The sequence below is a fragment of the Pseudophryne corroboree genome, chromosome 1 (genome assembly GCF_028390025.1).
Source record: "Pseudophryne corroboree isolate aPseCor3 chromosome 1, aPseCor3.hap2, whole genome shotgun sequence".
In the NCBI taxonomy this organism is placed as follows: domain Eukaryota; kingdom Metazoa; phylum Chordata; class Amphibia; order Anura; family Myobatrachidae; genus Pseudophryne; species Pseudophryne corroboree.
This window is the reverse complement of record NC_086444.1, coordinates 588,536,164-588,555,097: the sequence shown is the minus strand read 5'-3', so window position 1 is coordinate 588,555,097 and position 18,934 is coordinate 588,536,164. Positions and strand designations below refer to the sequence as shown.

Genomic DNA, 18,934 nt, shown 5'->3' with positions numbered 1-18,934 from the left:
GCACACTGGCAGTGCTGAAACAGTCTGGGAATAAAGTTATAGGAGTGAAGAAAGACTACTGTAGATGTAGATTATTTAAAGGATGATGATATGCTTATTATCCCATTAAGAACCTAGCAATCTGGTGGACCATTATGTAATAGGTAGCATCTATCCTTGTGTATCTATGCCTATTTCCCTATAGATTGTAAGCTTGCGAGCAGGGCCTTCCTACCTCTATGTCTGTCTGTTTTTACCCAGTTTTGTTGTATTACCGTTGTTCTAATTGTTAAGCGCAACAGAATATGCTGCGCTATATAAGAAACTGTTAATAAATAAATAAATAATATAAATATGCTTATAATTGTTGTTATGTTGTTGATTAAGGATTTGGTTGTTAAATATTAAAAATTTTAGCTGGATTTATGTGAATTTCAAGCAAATATAATTGATTTAATTTAATAAAAGTAGCTGTGTTTGTAGTTAATGGCAGGGATTCACTTATAGCTTAAGTAGCTCCTATTCTGTTAGACTGGTTTATGTGCTACTAATGTCCCCCAGCAAATGTTTGCATATCCGTTTTATTAAATTTTTAGTTAAATAATTTAGATAAAGTATGCAGTATAAAGATGGCACTATATTTTCTACAGCAGCCCATACACTATACATACATTTTTTAATAGTCATAATGTACTTTGCATTATGCTTTAGGGTTATTTTCTCTAAGCAATTATCATAAAATGTCACTGATGTCATGTAATTTGTGCTCTCTAGCTGCTTTTAGTTAATGCTGTTACAGAAGATTGACCCTACTAAGTGGATGTTATGCAAAAATAGTCTCATTTTTGTAATCAAAACTGAGTTTCCTCTGCTGTCATTTACCCATAAATAACTGCTACTATATTAATCCTGCAATTAATATAAGAAAAACAATTAGTGAAAGTCTGGTTAAGAATAGCACAGCATTACAGTAGATCTCATTAGCGCACACAGGGGGGGTTTCTGAGTACCTAGAAACCCCCCTTGATGGACCAGGCTATTTTACATTTTTTGATATAGAGACTTTCTCTATCTCTACACTTCCAGCAGACAGCCATCACAGCTGCCCATGTTCGGAAATGCCGCCCATGGGAGCTCGTCTCCTACCCATCTTCAGGAGCTCGGCAGCAGGGACCTGTTCTGCGTCATCTAGAGCAGATGCTGCTGCTCCTCACAATCACCGCTGCCTGGTGGCCAGTTTCAACACTTCCTCAGCTCCGGTGAGTGATATGGGAGCTGGGAGGGACGGATATGCCTCTTTGCCACTGGTGATGAAAGTGGGTTGCAGCTTTTATTGAGTCTAAGAATACATTAGTGACATATAGTGACTGAGGTGCTTCATAAGGCCTACTTCAAATTAAAGTAACTAAAAAAAGCAGACTATTTAATCCAGCAACAAATACAATAAATACAGTATATGTATATATATATATATATATATATATATATATAAATATATATATATAATTGCATGTCAGCACTCATAAAAGTCATCAAGGTGCACATGCAATGCAAAATCAACAGTGAGTTAAGCCTGTGGATTCCCCAATGACTTCTAAAAAACTATAGCAAAGTGGTATTTTGTTTTTAAGACCATGATAATTAAACATTCTCCTGGCTGAGACTTAAAGTATGACTTCGCCCAATACTTACAATTTAGTCACTAGTATTGCAAGGCATTCAGTGAGCCAAAATAAAAATTAGATTTACCCACAGTCTGTACTCCATTTATTAGGATTACCACATTAGTAAAACTCATCTACAGGTTAAGTAGAGAGAATTACCAAGTTAGTAAAACTCATTTAGATGTTAAATTCAGAGAGTTTCCAAGTAACCTGCTCAGTAATACTCATCAAATGACCAGTTAAAGAGAGAATATGGCATCTACTAGACAAAAGTGTCGATATAAGCATAAGTGTTCTTCCTTTGCATAGCAGCAGGGATTCTGATTTATTAAAACATTGCTGTATGAATGGCTCAGTAGAGTGAGTGGGTTACACCTGGGGAATATGGCTCTCCTGGATAAGGCGGGTCTCACATTTTCCACAATACAATTTCTTTTAGCATGTATCCCAATCACTTCTTTCCCTTCCCTATTGCAGGAAGCTCATAGGGTATGGCCAGCAGTTGAGGAATTGTTAGATGATCCCACCATTGACCCCTGCTCTCCTATCTGGAACAATATGAATTTTTCTGAAGCTCGTAGTCTAGAGGGTAGTTCGGGCTGAATCTCTTTTGGGGTTTCTGCAGTAGGCCAACTCTATCAAGATGGAATTCTCCATACCTTTGAATATCTATCCTATATGTATGCCATTCATAGACATTATTTTTTTTAGAAACCTGCAACTACTTCACTCCTTGTCTGTACAGTGGGGGTGGTGGGGGAGCACTGCCCCGCAACTCTCTGAAACCCCTGTTCATGTGATGGTTCGAAATATGCCCTGCCGTAGCATGTCTCGGTTCTTTACTCCTCTCCTTCTCTTGAATGGATGGCCTAGGTGCTCTATGTTCTAAATGGGTGGTTGACCTGGGTGCGCTTGAAGATGAAGATTGGGGCCATATTCTTATTTCCCTAAAGGCCGCTACAACTTATGCCAGATTCCAGCAAATCCAGTTACATATTTTAGACAAGAGTCCAACGGTTTGGAGGTGCACTCATCCAGTCAATAATTATCAGCAACTTTTCTTTATTCACAATGACTTTATTGGTAGAAATTTCGGCTTATTCAGTCGACGTTTCGATCCTCAGTTTTAGGATCTTTATCAAGACAAGCTTCCAGTTATAGATAATGCTTTAAAAGCGTCATATAATGATTTCTACAAAACAACAAACAACAAATAAATAAAATCCACACAATACATTACAAAGACTCAAAACAAGAAAACATAAAAGCATATATATGTAGACCACCACGTCCCTCCAACTTCTTACGCACCAGGTGTGGTACCAGTACAAGACACCATTACTTTCTCTGGGTGAATACCTTCACCAAACATGTGGGTCACCAAATGTTCATATAGGGTATTTAAGGCTCTACGATAAATCCTGTAACCAAGCACACTTACTCGACCAAATCAATATATCAGGTTCAGACAGTACCACGGCTGCATGGCTAATGAGGCCACATTCAAGGGTAAATTCAGAAATAATAAATCAATATATGTGTCTATACGGACACAAACAGAATGAAGTCAAACAACTACCAAACCACCCGTGTGTTAGTACAAGTTAAAGTACTTACATGTGTGGTTATAAAACTCACACTCAAGGGAACAGCTTAGACAACTCGGTTAATCACTGCGAAAAATATACAAGGTATATGTAATACAGCATATAATAGGCCCAGGCCTCACTTCACAGAGAATTCCAAATGGAACTACCTCATATCGCAATGTGTGATATAGTACTCACCCACGGTGGTCTGGTCCTAACAGCCTAAGCAGCCACACAGTTAACGCACTGACGGATAACCCTTAAATACCCTTTCACCGGAAGTGAATGTTGCGCCCACCTGTATATACCCCCATACTCTAAACTCCAAGTGCGGAAAACCTACACTGTTGAAAGCACAAACACCTAGTCCATGTGCCCGCGCTCACCGAGCGGTCAGGATACCAATCCACCAAAGTTGCTAAAAAAGCAAAAGACGCTGGTAACGCCGTCCGTGGAACGCATTGCGCTCCACGGCCCGGAACCGGAAGTACCAAGCACCATGTCAGGCACCACGTTCTACGTCCTCAGCGCTGACCCTGCCGGCTGTGGAACGCACTGCGTTCCACACCCAGAAGGCCGGAAACACAGTGTACTGCGGGATCGATAACACAAAGGCTACTGATATCCTAACTTAGTAATCGGGTATAAATAAACTCAATGGGCGTACGAACAACACATTTCTTTGATAGTATAGTTATATTTACCACTGTGGAACATAATGTAAGAATAGGACATAAACAAGTCCCAAAACTGTAATGTTTCAATCCTCGCATAATTGGTTAATTAGGAGACTCAAACCTGCTTGCAGTTATAGTTATGGGGACGTCGTGGCTACCATACCTGGACAAATACATAAAACTTACAAATAAACAACACATATGTGATAAAACAAAAATTCAAAAAGTACATAACTATTACGACACAACCTGAAACACATCCAACATACGCTTATCAAATGTAGGATATCCCCCAATTCTATCTTTGGGTAGATATCAGGTCTGCAGTATAATACTGTACATAATATATATTATGCATAAATAAACATAGTCCAATAGCGTTCAAGTAGTGTCGTTCACATATACTTAATGTAAGATTAAACTCCATAGAACCACAAGCTCCCCCTGCCGAGTGTGATCCTGGCCTCTTCGTACAAGCTAATTCTTTATAAAAATGACATCTTCGTGATAATATTTCCTCCAAGTAAACTTTCTCTATGAGGATGATCTTCAGGAAGAAATCCCTAATAAACCTCACGGAGGATATCATTCAAAGAAAGACATTCATAGCAGAATGTTTGTTAAGGCCTTTGGGGGAGACAGTGTTGAGGTGGGAAATCCAGAAACTCTCTCGTTGACATAAGGCTAAAGTGCGGTCCCCACCATACGGTGATGGTGGAACCCAATTAATGAGCCTACATTTTATATTTGCCACCTGATGTCCTCTTTGTAGGTAATGTCTGGCAACTGGTTTGTCAGTGGTACCTGTTTGGATAGCAGTCCTAATGGACAGCCGATGGTTCGCCATTCGTTCCCTAAAACACCGGGTAGTAAGCCCTACGTAGCACAATCCACAAGGGCAGGTAAGTGTATAGACCACAAAGTCTAACCTACAATGTAGGTGATACCTAATTTTAATATTTCTCCCTGAGTGTGGGTGCGGGAAAGTAGGACCAGTAAGAAGAGATCTACAGGTAGTACATTTCCCGCATGAAAAACATCCCGGTTTACTACTCATAATCTGGAGAAAATTCAATTTAGTCTCAGGAACCACTGTGGGTCTCATCAGCATCTGTCTTAGATTAGGTCCTCGCTTGTAGGCCATCATTGGTGGATTCATGTGCGTAAAAGGTAACCCTGGATCAGATTTTACAATTGGCCAGTGTTTGCGTAATGTTTTACGCGTAAACTGGGCATAGTTATCATACTTTGTGACGAAAACCATATGGTTATCCTTGGCCGCGACCTTAGATCTATTTTCACTAAATTTAAGTCTGGCCTTTTGTAGACTGCTGTTGATCACCTTAGTAGAGTAACCTCTCTCACTGAACCTTTGTTTCATTTCCACAAGCTGTTTCTCCCTGTTTACTACATCATTGTTAATGCGCATAACTCGCAAAAATTGTTACATATTTTAGATAGAGTCTACTGGACCCCAAGTAGATTATCTCAAATTGGAGGATTGGCATTTGATACTTGCCCTAAATGCTCCGCTCCAGATATTGTTTTTTGGCATTTGCTCTGGCTGTCCTCACAAGTATCCAATTCTGGGAGGAAGTTGTGGCTAATATCCACAATACTGGTGTTCAGATCCCGCTTATGAACCGTTGTATATGTATACAGGTGAAACTCAGAAAATTAGAATATCGTGCAAAAGTTCATTTATTTATATATATATATATATATATATATATATATACAAACAAACACGAGGAACCACTGCACTCGCCATTCCCAGGGGTTGGGGTGCGGTGGGCTGTGACCACCAAACTCAAATATACCAAACAGAAAACCCAGCACTCTCCTAAGCAGCTTCATTCGCCTTAATGCTTTAATATACATCTAAATAAACAATGGGGTTTTGGTTTATGAATTGTACAATGCATGTAAGCTTGCGGCCCACTCCACGGGACCCCATTTCACCGCAAGTCCTACTCTATCACAAACTTTCACATAGATTTTATAGAAACCTGGCTACTGCTGTGTCATAGAGGAAAATGTGCTTATCTGGTTTAAAGCTTACCTGCCACACTTATGGCTTTTAAAAGGTAAGACAGTCACCAACACAAATAAAGTTTGTGATAGAGTAGGACTTGCGGTGAAATGGGGTCCCGTGGAGTGGGCCGCAAGCTTACATGCATTGTACAATTCATAAACCAAAACCCCATTGTTTATTTAGATGTATATTAAAGCATTAAGGCGAATGAAGCTGCTTAGGAGAGTGCTGGGTTTTCTGTTTGGTATATATATTAGAGATGAGCGCCTGAAATTTTTCGGGTTTTGTGTTTTGGTTTTGGGTTCGGTTCCGCGGCCGTGTTTTGGGTTCGACCGCGTTTTGGCAAAACCTCACCGAATTTTTTTTGTCGGATTCGGGTGTGTTTTGGATTCGGGTGTTTTTTTCAAAAAACACTAAAAAACAGCTTAAATCATAGAATTTGGGGGTCATTTTGATCCCAAAGTATTATTAACCTCAAAAACCATAATTTACACTCATTTTCAGTCTATTCTGAATACCTCACACCTCACAATATTATTTTTAGTCCTAAAATTTGCACCGAGGTCGCTGTGTGAGTAAGATAAGCGACCCTAGTGGCCGACACAAACACCGGGCCCATCTAGGAGTGGCACTGCAGTGTCACGCAGGATGTCCCTTCCAAAAAACCCTCCCCAAACAGCACATGACGCAAAGAAAAAAAGAGGCGCAATGAGGTAGCTGTGTGAGTAAGATTAGCGACCCTAGTGGCCGACACAAACACCGGGCCCATCTAGGAGTGGCACTGCAGTGTCACGCAGGATGGCCCTTCCAAAAAACCCTCCCCAAACAGCACATGACGCAAAGAAAAAAAGAGGCGCAATGAGGTAGCTGTGTGAGTAAGATTAGCGACCCTAGTGGCCGACACAAACACCGGGCCCATCTAGGAGTGGCACTGCAGTGTCACGCAGGATGTCCCTTCCAAAAAACCCTCCCCAAACAGCACATGACGCAAAGAAAAAAAGAGGCGCAATGAGGTAGCTGTGTGAGTAAGATTAGCGACCCTAGTGGCCGACACAAACACCGGGCCAATCTAGGAGTGGCACTGCAGTGTCACGCAGGATGTCCCTTCCAAAAAACCCTCCCCAAACAGCACATGACGCAAAGAAAAAAAGAGGCGCAATGAGGTAGCTGTGTGAGTAAGATTAGTGACCCTAGTGGCCGACACAAACACCGGGCCCATCTTGGAGTGGCACTGCAGTGTCACGCAGGATGTCCCTTCCAAAAAACCCTCCCCAAACAGCACATGACGCAAAGAAAAAAAGAGGCGCAATGAGGTAGCTGTGTGAGTAAGATTAGCGACCCTAGTGGCCGACACAAACACCGGGCCCATCTAGGAGTGGCACTGCAGTGTCACGCAGGATGGCCCTTCCAAAAAACCCTCCCCAAACAGCACATGACGCAAAGAAAAAAAGAGGCGCAATGAGGTAGCTGTGTGAGTAAGATTAGCGACCCTAGTGGCCGACACAAACACCGGGCCCATCTAGGAGTGGCACTGCAGTGTCACGCAGGATGTCCCTTCCAAAAAACCCTCCCCAAACAGCACATGACGCAAAGAAAAAAAGAGGCGCAATGAGGTAGCTGTGTGAGTAAGATTAGCGACCCTAGTGGCCGACACAAACACCGGGCCAATCTAGGAGTGGCACTGCAGTGTCACGCAGGATGTCCCTTCCAAAAAACCCTCCCCAAACAGCACATGACGCAAAGAAAAAAAGAGGCGCAATGAGGTAGCTGTGTGAGTAAGATTAGCGACCCTAGTGGCCGACACAAACACCGGGCCCATCTTGGAGTGGCACTGCAGTGTCACGCAGGATGTCCCTTCCAAAAAACCCTCCCCAAACAGCACATGACGCAAAGAAAAAAAGAGGCGCAATGAGGTAGCTGTGTGAGTAAGATTAGCGACCCTAGTGGCCGACACAAACACCGGGCCCATCTAGGAGTGGCACTGCAGTGTCACGCAGGATGTCCCTTCCAAAAAACCCTCCCCAAACAGCACATGACGCAAAGAAAAAAAGAGGCGCAATGAGGTAGCTGACTGTGTGAGTAAGATTAGCGACCCTAGTGGCCGACACAAACACCGGGCCCATCTAGGAGTGGCACTGCAGTGTCACGCAGGATGTCCCTTCCAAAAAAACCCTCCCCAATCAGCACATGATGCAAAGAAAAAGAAAAGAAAAAAGAGGTGCAAGATGGAATTGTCCTTGGGCCCTCCCACCCACCCTTATGTTGTATAAACAAAACAGGACATGCACACTTTAACCAACCCATCATTTCAGTGACAGGGTCTGCCACACGACTGTGACTGATATGACGGGTTGGTTTGGACCCCCCCCAAAAAAGAAGCAATTAATCTCTCCTTGCACAAACTGGCTCTACAGAGGCAAGATGTCCACCTCATCTTCACCCTCCGATATATCACCGTGTACATCCCCCTCCTCACAGATTATCAATTCGTCCCCACTGGAATCCACCATCTCAGCTCCCTGTGTACTTTGTGGAGGCAATTGCTGCTGGTCAATGTCTCCGCGGAGGAATTGATTATAATTCATTTTAATGAACATCATCTTCTCCACATTTTCTGGATGTAACCTCGTACGCCGATTGCTGACAAGGTGAGCGGCGGCACTAAACACTCTTTCGGAGTACACACTTGTGGGAGGGCAACTTAGGTAGAATAAAGCCAGTTTGTGCAAGGGCCTCCAAATTGCCTCTTTTTCCTGCCAGTATAAGTACGGACTGTGTGACGTGCCTACTTGGATGCGGTCACTCATATAATCCTCCACCATTCTATCAATGTTGAGAGAATCATATGCAGTGACAGTAGACGACATGTCCGTAATCGTTGTCAGGTCCTTCAGTCCGGACCAGATGTCAGCATCAGCAGTCGCTCCAGACTGCCCTGCATCACCGCCAGCGGGTGGGCTCGGAATTCTGAGCCTTTTCCTCGCACCCCCAGTTGCGGGAGAATGTGAAGGAGGAGATGTTGACAGGTCGCGTTCCGCTTGACTTGACAATTTTGTCACCAGCAGGTCTTTCAACCCCAGCAGACCTGTGTCTGCCGGAAAGAGAGATCCAAGGTAGGCTTTAAATCTAGGATCGAGCACGGTGGCCAAAATGTAGTGCTCTGATTTCAACAGATTGACCACCCGTGAATCCTTGTTAAGCGAATTAAGGGCTGCATCCACAAGTCCCACATGCCTAGCGGAATCGCTCCCTTTTAGCTCCTTCTTCAATGCCTCCAGCTTCTTCTGCAAAAGCCTGATGAGGGGAATGACCTGACTCAGGCTGGCAGTGTCTGAACTGACTTCACGTGTGGCAAGTTCAAAGGGCATCAGAACCTTGCACAACGTTGAAATCATTCTCCACTGCACTTGAGACAGGTGCATTCCATCTCCTATATCGTGCTCAATTGTATAGGCTTGAATGGCCTTTTGCTGCTCCTCCAACCTCTGAAGCATATAGAGGGTTGAATTCCACCTCGTTACCACTTCTTGCTTCAGATGATGGCAGGGCAGGTTCAGTAGTTTTTGGTGGTGCTCCAGTCTTCTGTACGTGGTGCCTGTACGCCGAAAGTGTCCCGCAATTTTTCTGGCCACCGACAGCATCTCTTGCACGCCCCTGTCGTTTTTTAAAAAATTCTGCACCACCAAATTCAAGGTATGTGCAAAACATGGGACGTGCTGGAATTTGCCCATATTTAATGCACACACAATATTGCTGGCGTTGTCCGATGCCACAAATCCACAGGAGAGTCCAATTGGGGTAAGCCATTCCGCGATGATCTTCCTCAGTTGCCGTAAGAGGTTTTCAGCTGTGTGCGTATTCTGGAAAGCGGTGATACAAAGCGTAGCCTGCCTAGGAAAGAGTTGGCGTTTGCGAGATGCTGCTACTGGTGCCGCCGCTGCTGTTCTTGCGGCGGGAGTCCATACATCTACCCAGTGGGCTGTCACAGTCATATAGTCCTGACCCTGCCCTGCTCCACTTGTCCACATGTCCGTGGTTAAGTGGACATTGGGTACAACTGCATTTTTTAGGACACTGGTGAGTCTTTTTCTGACGTCCGTGTACATTCTCGGTATCGCCTGCCTAGAGAAGTGGAACCTAGATGGTATTTGGTAACGGGGGCACACTGCCTCAATAAATTGTCTAGTTCCCTGTGAACTAACGGCGGATACCGGACGCACGTCTAACACCAACATAGTTGTCAAGGACTCAGTTATCCGCTTTGCAGTAGGATGACTGCTGTGATATTTCATCTTCCTCGCAAAGGACTGTTGAACAGTCAATTGCTTACTGGAAGTAGTACAAGTGGGCTTACGACTTCCCCTCTGGGATGACCATCGACTCCCAGCGGCAACAACAGCAGCGCCAGCAGCAGTAGGCGTTACACGCAAGGATGCATCGGAGGAATCACAGGCAGGAGAGGACTCGTCAGAATTGCCAGTGACATGGCCTGCAGGACTATTGGCATTCCTGGGGAAGGAGGAAATTGACACTGAGGGAGTTGGTGGGGTGGTTTGCGTGAGCTTGGTTACAAGAGGAAGGGATTTACTGGTCAGTGGACTGCTTCCGCTGTCACCCAAAGTTTTTGAACTTGTCACTGACTTATTATGAATGCGCTGCAGGTGACGTATAAGGGAGGATGTTCCGAGGTGGTTAACGTCCTTACCCCTACTTATTACAGCTTGACAAAGGGAACACACGGCTTGACACCTGTTGTCCGCATTTCTGGTGAAATACCTCCACACCGAAGAGCTGATTTTTTTGGTATTTTCACCTGGCATGTCAACGGCCATATTCCTCCCACGGACAACAGGTGTCTCCCCGGGTGCCTGACTTAAACAAACCACCTCACCATCAGAATCCTCCTGGTCAATTTCCTCCCCAGCGCCAGCAACACCCATATCCTCCTCATCCTGGTGTACTTCAACACTGACATCTTCAATCTGACTATCAGGAACTGGACTGCGGGTGCTCCTTCCAGCACTTGCAGGGGGCGTGCAAATGGTGGAAGGCGCATGCTCTTCACGTCCAGTGTTGGGAAGGTCAGGCATCGCAACCGACACAATTGGACTCTCCTTGTGGATTTGGGATTTCAAAGAACGCACAGTTCTTTGCGGTGCTTTTGCCAGCTTGAGTCTTTTCAGTTTTCTAGCGAGAGGCTGAGTGCTTCCATCCTCATGTGAAGCTGAACCACTAGCCATGAACATAGGCCAGGGCCTCAGCCGTTCCTTGCCACTCCGTGTGGTAAATGGCATATTGGCAAGTTTACGCTTCTCCTCCGACAATTTTATTTTAGGTTTTGGAGTCCTTTTTTTACTGATATTTGGTGTTTTGGTTTTGACATGCTCTGTACTATGCCATTGGGCATCGGCCTTGGCGACGACGTTGCTGGCATTTCATCGTCTCGGCCATGACTAGTGGCAGCAGCTTCAGCACGAGGTGGAAGTGGATCTTGATCTTTCCCTAATTTTGGAACCTCAACATTTTTGTTCTCCATATTTTAATAGGCACAACTAAAAGGCACCTCAGGTAAACAATGGAGATGGATGGATTGGATACTAGTATACAATTATGGACGGGCTGCCGAGTGCCGACACAGAGGTAGCCACAGCCGTGAACTACCGCACTGTACTGTGTCTGCTGCTAATATATAGACTGGTTGATAAAGAGATAGTATACTCGTAACTAGTATGTATGTATAAAGAAAGAAAAAAAAACCACGGTTAGGTGGTATATACAATTATGGACGGGCTGCCGAGTGCCGACACAGAGGTAGCCACAGCCGTGAACTACCGCACTGTACTGTGTCTGCTGCTAATATATAGACTGGTTGATAAAGAGATAGTATACTCGTAACTAGTATGTATGTATAAAGAAAGAAAAAAAAACCACGGTTAGGTGGTATATACAATTATGGACGGGCTGCCGAGTGCCGACACAGAGGTAGCCACAGCCGTGAACTACCGCACTGTACTGTGTCTGCTGCTAATATATAGACTGGTTGATAAAGAGATAGTATACTCGTAACTAGTATGTATGTATAAAGAAAGAAAAAAAAACCACGGTTAGGTGGTATATACAATTATGGACGGGCTGCCGAGTGCCGACACAGAGGTAGCCACAGCCGTGAACTACCGCACTGTACTGTGTCTGCTGCTAATATATAGACTGGTTGATAAAGAGATAGTATACTCGTAACTAGTATGTATGTATAAAGAAAGAAAAAAAAACCACGGTTAGGTGGTATATACAATTATGGACGGGCTGCCGAGTGCCGACACAGAGGTAGCCACAGCCGTGAACTACCGCACTGTACTGTGTCTGCTGCTAATATATAGACTGGTTGATAAAGAGATAGTATACTCGTAACTAGTATGTATGTATAAAGAAAGAAAAAAAAACCATGGTTAGGTGGTATATACAATTATGGACGGGCTGCCGAGTGCCGACACAGAGGTAGCCACAGCCGTGAACTACCGCACTGTACTGTGTCTGCTGCTAATATATAGACTGGTTGATAAAGAGATAGTATACTCGTAACTAGTATGTATGTATAAAGAAAGAAAAAAAAACCACGGTTAGGTGGTATATACAATTATGGACGGGCTGCCGAGTGCCGACACAGAGGTAGCCACAGCCGTGAACTACCGCACTGTACTGTGTCTGCTGCTAATATAGACTGGTTGATAAAGAGATAGTATACTCGTAACTAGTATGTATGTATAAAGAAAGAAAAAAAAACCACGGTTAGGTGGTATATACAATTATGGACGGGCTGCCGAGTGCCGACACAGAGGTAGCCACAGCCGTGAACTACCGCACTGTACTGTGTCTGCTGCTAATATATAGACTGGTTGATAAAGAGATAGTATACTCGTAACTAGTATGTATGTATAAAGAAAGAAAAAAAAACCACGGTTAGGTGGTATATACAATTATGGACGGGCTGCCGAGTGCCGACACAGAGGTAGCCACAGCCGTGAACTACCGCACTGTACTGTGTCTGCTGCTAATATAGACTGGTTGATAAAGAGATAGTATACTACTAATATTATATACTGGTGGTCAGGTCACTGGTCACTAGTCACACTGGCAGTGGCACTCCTGCAGCAAAAGCGTGCACTGTTTAATTTTAATATAATATTATGTACTCCTGGCTCCTGCTATAACCTATAACTGGCACTGCAGTAGTGCTCCCCAGTCTCCCCCACAATTATAAGCTGTGTGAGCTGAGCAGTCAGACAGATATATAATATATATATAGATGATGCAGCACACTGGCCTGAGCCTGAGCAGTGCACACAGATATGGTATGTGACTGACTGAGTCACTGTGTGTATCGCTTTTTTCAGGCAGAGAACGGATATATTAAATAAACTGCACTGTGTGTCTGGTGGTCACTCACTATATAATATATTATGTACTCCTGGCTCCTGCTATAACCTATAACTGGCACTGCAGTAGTGCTCCCCAGTCTCCCCCACAATTATAAGCTGTGTGAGCTGAGCAGTCAGACAGATATATATAATATTATATATAGATAATAGATGATGCAGCACACTGGCCTGAGCCTGAGCAGTGCACACAGATATGGTATGTGACTGAGTCACTGTGTGCTGTGTATCGCTTTTTTCAGGCAGAGAACGGATTATAAATAAAAGTGGTGGTCACTGGTCACTATCAGCAAAACTCTGCACTGTACACTACTGAGTACTCCTAATGCTCCCCAAAATTAGTAAATCAAGTGTCTCTCTAATCTATTCTAATTCTAAACGGAGAGGACGCCAGCCACGTCCTCTCCCTATCAATCTCAATGCACGTGTGAAAATGGCGGCGACGCGCGGCTCCTTATATAGAATCCGAGTCTCGCGATAGAATCCGAGCCTCGCGAGAATCCGACAGCGTCATGATGACGTTCGGGCGCGCTCGGGTTAACCGAGCAAGGCGGGAAGATCCGAGTCGCTCGGACCCGTGAAAAAAAACATGAAGTTCTGGCGGGTTCGGATTCAGAGAAACCGAACCCGCTCATCTCTAATATATATATATATATATATATATATAGACTCACTACATGCAAAATTAGATATTTCAAGCCTTTATTTGTTATAATTTTGATGATTGTGGCTTACATTTTAAGAAAACCCCAAATCCAAAATCTCATTAATTAGAATATTACATAAAATCAATAAAAAAAGGATTTTAAATACAGAAATGTCTGCTGTCTGAAAAGTATAATCATGCATATGTACTCGGTACTTGTATTGGACCCCTTTTGCATGAATTACTGCCTCAATGCGGTGTGGCATGGATTCTATCAGCCTGTGGCACTGCTGAGGTGTTATGGAAGACCATGATGCTTCAATAGCTGCCTTCAGCTCTTCTCCATTGTTCGGCCTCATGTTTCTCATCTTTCTCTTGGTAATGCCCCATAGATTCTCTATGGGGTTCAGGTCAGGCGAGTGTGGGGGACCTTCACAAGGAGTGGACTGAGGCTGGAGTTAGTGCATCAAGAGTCACCATACACAGATGGATCCTGGACATGGGCTTCAAATGTCGTATCCCTCTTGTCCAGCCGCTCCTGAACAACAAACGACGTCAAAAGCGTCTTACCTAGGCTAATGAAAAAAAGAACTGGTCTGTTGCTCAGTGGTCCAAAGTCTTCTTTTCTGATGAGATCAAATTTTGTATCTCATTTGGAAACCAATGTTCCAGAGTATGGCGGAAGAATGGAGAGGCACACAATCCAAGATGCTTGAAGTCCAGTGTGAAGTTTCCACAGTCTGTGTTGATTTGGGGAGCCATGTCATCTGCTGGTGTTGGTCCACTGTGCTTTGTTAAGTCCAGAGTCAACGCAGCCATCTACCAGGACATTTTAGAGCACTTCATGTCTCCTTCAGCAGACAAGCTTTATGGAGATGCTGACTTCATTTTCCAGCAGGACTTGGCACCTGCCCACACTGCCAAAAGTACAAAAATCTAGTTCAATTACCGTGGAATTACTGTGCTGGATTGGCTAGCAAACTCGCCTGACCTGAACCCCATAAAGAATCTATGGGGCATTGCCAAGAGAAAGATGAGAGACATGAGACCGAACAATGCAGAAGAGCTGAAGACTGCTATTGAAGCATTATGTAATATTCTAATTTTTCTGAGATCTTGGATTTGGGGTTTCCTTAAACTGTAAACCACAATCATCAAAATTATAACAAATGAAGGCTTGAAATATCTCACTTTGCATGTAATGGGGGGAATTCAAATGTTTGAAAAGTCGGTTGGGTGTCTGTTTTTTTTCTGTCTATTAGATAGGAAAAAACAGACACCCAACTGACTTTTCAAACAATTGAATATCCCCCAATGAGTCTATATAATATATTAGTTTCACCTTTTAAGTTGAATTACTGAAATAAGTGAACTTTTGCACGGTATTCAAATTTTCGACGTTTCCCCTGTATTTGGATTAAAGTTAAAAGATTCACTTTTCTGCTCATCTCCGATCATATGTTAATAATCTCCTGGCTCTGTCCCGTATCTGTCTAGCTCGCACTTGGATGGGTTGTGACCCATCCTCTCATTAAACCTGGGTAGCGTTGGTTAACACCACACTCTCACACAAATATTATATGTATGCTAAGCGTAACTGTTCAAGGAAATATGATAAATTCTGGGGAGTCTGGATGAATTCCCGATATTTTTTTGACCCCTCTGTTTAAATTGTACTGTGCTGTATATTTTCTTTGTGCTGACCTCTTGCCTCTGGTGTGTGCTGACCTGCCTTTATGCATGCTTGCACTTTGATTTCATTTATATTGATGTACAGGGCTACACACTTTTTTCTTCAGCTCATGTATGAATTGCATTACCCGTAAAATACTACCTGTCATTTCCTATTGTTGGGTTTTGTCATCTTGTGTATATGGTGATGGCTCTGTGTTGCATCATTTCTTACTTATGTCTGTATTTATCTATGTGATTACTGCTTTATCTCAGGAAATGCATATATTATGTTAAGTGAGTGAGTGGTTGACACTTGTGTAAAAATGAATCGGGCACCCCACCGACACACCTTCCACCCCCGCTAAAGAAAAAAAAGGTGGTTAATACGTTGATGCAATAAGTATTCCATCCACAAATGCATTTTACCTACTGTATGTCCCCCCTTGTGTGCACAAAATTCCCCCAATGTATCACTCACATGGCCCATCCATAGCAGTGTCTTATCCACTGCACAACATTATATATTGTATTGTATAAGATACACTACATTATTGCACTACATGACTATACATCAGTTACAAAGGTGTAGGTAAATAGAGTGGAAGGGAAACGTGTAGAAGACTGCAGGCATGTGTGTCGCTATGTATGTTTGTCAGACGCTAGCTAGCACCTGCAATCCAGTGTAAATGGGCTCCTTTGTATTTTGGGGCTAATTCAGACTGGATTGCTGCAGCGGCAACGATCGCAGTCTGAATCCTTTTGTGGAGTGCGCTCACGCAGCGGGCGCACTGCGCGTATGCGCCCCAGGAGCCCAGTGAGATGCTAAAAGCATCACAGGGCTGCAATCGCCTAATTGACAGGCAGAGGCAGGAGGCAGTCACGGGGTGGAAGGAGGCATGCCAATGGCATTAGAACGCCGTTGGCAGGGTGCGGTCTGGAAAACGGAGGCATGCCCGGACCCTTGCGGAGGTAGGCCACGGCGGCTGCGTGACATCACACGCAGATGCTGCATCCTGGGACATGGTGAGTAGGGGAATACTCAGCGGGAAGGAGGGGGTGAGGGCCAGACATGCTGGGCATCCCCGCATATCTGAGAAACTGATCGTAGATGTGCTACATTTATTTTTCACTAATACTTATTAGTATTTGAAAATACTCCCCTGGCAGGCAAGATTATACCCAATAGTAATTTTAATTTTTAAAGTGAGAATTATAATTAAACAATAAAATACTCATACAGGCAATCAAAATCCCATTATTTTTCTTTAATAGCCTTTTAAAGTATATTTTAAGGTTTTTTAAGGTTCAATTTAAACAAAAAAGGGACATGATAACTCATCTGCCTTAGGTTGATAATGCTAAGTGAACCCACTTTTTTTTTTGCACTCAAAAAATTATTAAGTATGACATAAAGGAATGTATAATGAACTCTCGGAGTTAAGAAAGATTGCTAAAACATTTTTTCTCCAGAATCTCCATATTTCAATTGGGTCAGGCACTGAGATGTGAATTTTTTTTCAGATACACCTCAGAAAAAATGGAGCATCAGGAGTTGCATTTCCCAGCAATTTTTCAAAACTTTGATCCCCTATATCTCAAAAACTATGAGGCCCAGAGCAGAAAAATGTACATGGTTTAGTGGCCCTGTGGTAGTATCAAGTGTACAAAGTTTCATTAAAATCTGAGTCAGTGGGTGTCATGTGTCAAAATGGGAGAAGAAATGAAGGCTCTTGTGTGGGCGCACTCTTAATTAATTGAAATAAGTTTCAATGATTTTAATAATTCATGAAGAATAATAAAATATAACTTTTATTAGATATACATTACAAAGAATTTCTCATGATTACCCATTGAATGACATAGGATCCAAAAAATGAAAGTGATTTAAAATGCATATTAAATTGAAAATTTGAAAGATTGAAAAATAAATGAATGTTCTGGTCCTGTCTCACAGGATGTGATAAGAAAGGCTGTAGACACTTTACTGTTCTACACCCGTTTCAGCCCGACCAGTACAGAGAATCTGTATTGATAAGACCACAATGTGGTCAATTGTCAAATGTATAAATATTGGACAGGTCCGGCGATAGGTAGTGAGACATAACCCGCTTCCCACCGGTCACCAATCAAATGCACAATGTGATTTAATTTATAATATATAAAGAGCTCAGAGAGTCTTGAGCAATTTTATAAACAGAGTATGCAATCATGGGGTAAGAGCTCAGAGAGTCTTGAGCAATTTTATAAACAGAGTATGCAATCATGGGGTAAGGGTTTAGTAGAAAGGATAGAGACAAGTGGTGATGCTGCTGTTGGTGTCAGATAACGCACATCATACCGATGAAAGGTCTACTACACTGGGTATTCCCTGTGAGTCTCCCCCTCAGGTACTAACCCAGCCCAACAATGTATAGCTTCCAAGATCGGACGAGATCGGGCACTGGCAGTGTGGTATGGTAGTAGACAGATGGGTGGGTTAGACACCAATGAAAGTGCACCTAAATAGGGAGATGTGACAGTGGGTCACAAAAGATGTGGATCTGCTTTCTACGTTAGGCTGGATGCCACAGGTCCCACATTAGTGGTATTGTGTACCCTGGATCGTAGATGAGAGTCCATGGAAAAAAGAGAACAGAATGGGAGCGGAAGGCGTAAATAATTATGTGCAATGTGTCACAGTGACAAACATTTGCTGACATGCACAAAAATAATTCATGTTAGATATAAATATCTGTAATGCTGTAAATGAATTCTGCCCCCCAAAAAAGGGAAAAGAACGAAGAAAATGAAAAAAGAGACCAAAATACAGGTATATATATATATATATATTAATAAATATGCTGGTATGGAGGCTTAAGTATCAGGTAAATGAATTAGCTCAATGTGACTCAAAAAGTAGAGGATTATACCATATCCCTTGATTATGAGGCAATTATAATGATAATAGCCTAAAATGCTGATTGAAATATCCCCTAGGTGATTAAATGCATACAAAGGTAATGCAGCTGACACAGGAGGAAGAAGGTAAGCATATGTGAAACAATGGAGTAGACATAGTCTTGGCACATTTGTCAGTAAGAGAGAATACACCGGTAAGATAAAGTCACAGATGCAATACTGACACAGATAATTAATGCTCACAATTCCCAGCACAGGCACTGCCTGTTTACATGACCTGTGTAGGATCAGCTGCAAAGATACCCTCAAGTGGCGTGGTTGGTGCCGGTGGACCTGCTG

At 43.1% G+C, this 18,934-nt stretch overlaps 1 pseudogene; it reads right to left on the bottom strand.

Moving 5' to 3' along the window:
- Positions 1–18,043: 18,043 nt before the first annotated feature.
- LOC134944262 (5S ribosomal RNA) lies at positions 18,044–18,162 on the bottom strand (annotated as a pseudogene).
- Between the last annotated feature and the right edge of the window lie 772 nt (positions 18,163–18,934).